Here is a 5,033-nt window from a genome sequence, read left to right as displayed (position 1 = left end):
CGCAAAGCCGAGGAGTTTGGTTGACGAATGACAGATCACTGGAATCCCATACAACCCATACCATAAATCTCATACACTAACACTAACCCTAACTCACACTAACCCATAAACTAACCCTGACACCAACACTAACCCATACACAAACCCATACACTAACAGAAACCCATTAACTGAAGAGATATGTAATGTAAGACACATTTCTGCGTAAAAAGACAATAAAGTTTATCTAATCTAACCATAACCCAAAGTAGAACTAAGTTGTGAGTGCACACTACAGAAAATGAAAGTATAAATAATGAATACCAATTAGCATTTAATAATTAATGGGGCCAGACTAAATAAACAGTATTTAATGTGTCGTTGCCCACATTAGAAAATAATTAGTATAATTAGTATGACTTGTTTGTTACGTATGATTTTTGAATTGGGTCGGCTTAGCTTCGATCCCCAGCTCCTCCTCCTAGCTGAGTGTTGATGTGTATGGCGAGTGGATATGGCGAGTGGATAGTGCCTATGGCGAGTGGATATGGCGAGTGGATAGTGCCATATGGCGAGTGGATAGTGCCAAACCTAAGGATTCCCTGGAAGAGGCGAAGGAGCAGTCTACCCTACGTCACCGTGGGAACGTGTGAAATTTTGAAAGGGATTGATTGGGACTGCAGACGAGAGACCAGCAGCGACGCCACGGCGTAAATTACGTAAGCACGTAATTTACACAAGGGACTTGTTTTAGACAAGTTTTGATTTACGGTTCCTTTAAGGTTCCTTAAGGATTGCGCCTGTTGCAAGGGGATTCTCCGCCAGAACAGTAGGGGGAGCAACGAACGAATCTGTGGGCGTGGAAGTGGAAATCGCTGGCTTGTCTATATTTATAATTATCATAATTCGTTCTTGTGTTTTCTTCTTCTCCTTCTTCAAAATTCTTCATTCGCTTCTGTCACGGCCTTTTAAAAATGGCGCTATTATGCTGTAAAACCGGAAATGTGAGACTCCTGAAAGGATGTGGTTAGCTGGCCAATCACAGTCTTTGCGAGCTGCGTAGGGCCGTAGTGTTTTAGGGTTAGGGTTAAGGCCGATATATGCTCTGTTTTAGACGTAACGCGTAAGCACGTAAGATAGCCTACATAACCCCCCCTTGCGCGGTAAAATATCCCCCCTTACGTGCTTAAGTGCGTCGGCCAAAATTCCTGACTATGCGACTAAAACACTACGACCCTACGCAGCTCGCAAAGACTGTGATTGGCCAGCTAACCACATCCTTTCAGGAGTCTCACATTTCCGGTTTTACAGCATAATAGCGCCATTTTTAAAAGGCCGTGACAGAAGCGAATGAAGAATTTTGAAGAAGGAGAAGAAGAAAACACAAGAACGAATTATGATAATTATAAATATAAACAAGCCAGCGATTTCCACTTCCACAGATTAGTTTGTTGCTCCCCCTACTGTTCTGGCGGAGAATCCCCTTGCAACACGCGCAATCCTTAAGGAACCTTAAAGGAACCGTAAATCAAAACTTGCCTAAAACAAGTCCCTTGTGTAAATTACGTGCTTACATCTCTGCGTCTCAAACGACCCTAAATCGGCCTTGAGTCGCATAGTCAGGGATTTTGGCCGACGCATTTAAGCACGTAAGGGGGGATATTTTACCGCGCAAGGGGGGGTTATGTATCTTACGTGCTTACGCGTTACGTCTAAAACAGAGCATATATCGGCCTTTAGACGCCTGCTGCCCTACGTCGCCGGAGTAGGGTCCGACTGCGTCCTGCAAGACGGGGGCGTGTATTTTGAGGAGGCGTGTCTTGTAAGGAGGGCGTGTATTTAGTCGGCCCTGATTGGTCTGATTCACGACGGCGTCTGGCGTCACACATAGCCTCGTGCAGAGCCATAATCTATTCTATTTGACATTTGCGGATCTCTTCTCTTGTCGAACCTACTCCGGAGATTTAACGAACTGGTCAACAGCAGTTAGATAGCAGAAAGATGTTTTTTTTGTGTTAACTTATACCTGCCAATGCCTCTTGTGTTTCCCATTTTTAATAATAATTTTATCCCTTAATGTTATTGCACATATTGCTTATTTACTTTTTTATTTACTTTAAATGCTTTGTGTAATGACCTTCCCTTTCTCTATAATAAAAAAAATGTAGCCTACCCTTATGGCCTGCCTGAGTCATGTAAACATTCTCACTCCGAGCGCGTCGATTTCTGACGAACGGTCAGTGACTTTGGCTTCAGTTTCTGACGCAAAAGGGTACCCTTGCGCTTCTTTTTTCGACGCATGGGGTTTTCAACTCAAGAACTTCACGGGGGAGCCGATGGCTGCACATAGAGACGCTATGAGCATTCATCCCATTGGCTAACGCAGGACCATGTGCTTCTTTTTTCGACGCAGGGGGTTTTCCACTCATTGCAATGTAATCACTCCAAGCAAGGCAATGTATGAAGCTATGAGCATTAATTCATCCCATTGGCTAACGGAAGACCCGATGTCTGCACATTAACGGCGATTTTACAGTGGAATCTGTGACATTCCTCAACACAACTACACCAACGTGTCCTTGTTAATTACAAAACATGTATGGGTTAAGTTTATGGGCATCAGTTGTCCTGTTTTGTGTTTTGATTGAGAGAAACAATCGTTTTTTGATCAGTGTTGGGTAGCTGAGGTCGTTGCTATAGAGGCCACGTCCGTGCGCTTTTTTTGACAACTGACAGAGCAACCCTTTCTCATCAAAATTACGTTCCCAGAGAACTATTCGGCATTCTCAATTACGTTTGTCTAAAAAACGTATTTTGTCCGTGATTACGTTTCATTGAACATATTGTAATGACCTCGCCGGTGACATAACGATGTCGAGTCATTAGTAATTGAAGGAATTGCAATGTACTTCTTGGAAAGAGGGGTCGAATCCAAAGGAATAGCTTTAACGAGACTTTATTTGTATAAAGTATTTTCGGTATGGTAAACTGATGCTCTGAAGTAAAGAGAGATTGGAGATGTGCCTTAGCACGTGCGAGAGTGTTCTCCTAGCTGATCCTAACCACAAACCCACGTATGGTAATCGCTGCCGGGAGAGTTCTAATGTTTTCATGGCCAGGTGGGCTTCTTTATGGACTCAGCGAGGACCGGAAGACTTGGAGAGGAACCGGTGTGACGTAATCCTCGGTTTTCCTTGCCTGGTCTGTGATGCTGCCCTCTGTGGCTAAAGTATCTATTGCAGCCTTCAGTAATGTCCTGCTTTCCCTTGTGGCTATGTGTAGTATTTACGGCTTATATATTTGGTCCTACCCCCTATTGGTTAAGTGAGGGAAATACAGCTTGTGTTCCTAAAATACGTAACAGTCCCTCCTTGGTCATCTTAGATGACCATACAATAATATTTTAAATCATAAACACCATTTACCACACCGAAAACATAGTCAAAGTAGGATCAATCATCAACACCATCAACCGTCGTGGAAAGACCTCTTGAAGAGAGGGAAAAACCACTACGCGTCCCCATAATACTGAGACGGCATTCACCTTGTGGGTCTCATTGGAAATACAGGTCATTATTTAACAATACAACAATGAACATAAATCTTGTTATCATACAATCACATGGCCAAACAGCACACAAACAAAACTATCCATAGAAATCCTGAGCTAATACTTTTTGGTTATGGGCAACAAGGTCATAAAATATTCAACAGGTGCAAAAGTAGCGTAAAAATTGGTGGTCATAATACAATTTTAAAATTTCAAAATGATTGATAAGCTAACATGGATTTGGGGGGTTCAGGTGATCTTCGTGTATTGGTGCGCCGGTTCATGTGGGTGGTTTGGGCATGGATTTGGGGGGTTCAGGTGATCTTCGTGTATTGGTGCGCCGGTTCATGTGGGTGGTTTTGGGCGATGTTATTATTGTAGTCATTGTTTTTTCTGTCGCCGTCGGGTCTGTAATTCATGAACCCAAGACTCGTCCCTCCTTGTCAAGGGCTCATCTCAGAGAGGTTACTCCTACACCATGGGAGCCTCCACACAGGTTCTCCGTCGTCGTGTCAGCAACAGGTGGCCTGTAAAACAATCGTCTCAAGGAAGATCAACAGTACCATTATCAATGCAGCGATTCAGAAATAACGAGTTGTACTCGCAACCAAACAATACTATATTATAACAAACACAACTCGTCTTGGTGGTTCAATAATTAATTATTCAAGTAAATCCAGGATATTGATTGTCTTAGACACAGGTGCTACAAATGGTGGCATTTTATTCTATATATTGTAACTGGATAGGTTCGGGTTCCTCAGGTGGTATCTCATTCAAGTTCAACTGATTATATCTGATTCCTATGTAAGCATGAATGTCGCCTGGCACTTGTGTAGCGCCCACTGCTGTGGGGATCAGCAGATGCAGTAGCCCTCGTGCACAGGGAATACAACGGCAGCCGGTGACAATTAACACGGTCTCTGCATTTATTCCCGCAACGGGCACTTACTGGATCATGCTTTTCCACCTCCCAAACATATTCTCCATCCAACCTGTGAAAGGGTCATTAATGCCGGAGTTCTCTGCCAATTCTAACCTGAGGGATTGTAATTATGCCAGCAACCCATCCAGAGCTGCGTTATTGGGGATAAAGTACAACACGTTGTGCCTATCATCGCATTTATCCCTCCTTGCTCTGTCAATAACATTTCCATATCTATATATATTCCTTTTAACTTTATGTGTTAAACTGAACAAAGTGTTGCTGATTATGATGCATGTAATTTATCTAAACAATATATATATACATAATTTTTATATGGTGGACAAGCAAAACAGAACCAATTCAACTCCTGCCGTTATTTGATCTCATGTGACTGCTCCTTGCTCGGCGGAGGCAGTTTATCGGCTCCGGGTGTGTCTGCATCTGGTTCTGGAACTTTTGTTTCTATTGTAGAAATACAAACTCATGTACAGCAGTTGGTTGTTCAAAAACATTTCCTATAATTCTATTTTTAATTGTTCTAATGGAAGTCCATTATGGGACCCTAGAAATGTAAGT

Source organism: Gadus morhua, chromosome 14 (genome assembly GCF_902167405.1).
Source record: "Gadus morhua chromosome 14, gadMor3.0, whole genome shotgun sequence".
NCBI lineage: Eukaryota > Metazoa > Chordata > Actinopteri > Gadiformes > Gadidae > Gadus > Gadus morhua.
The sequence above is the reverse complement of the archived record's forward strand: the minus strand, read 5'-3'. Positions refer to the sequence as shown.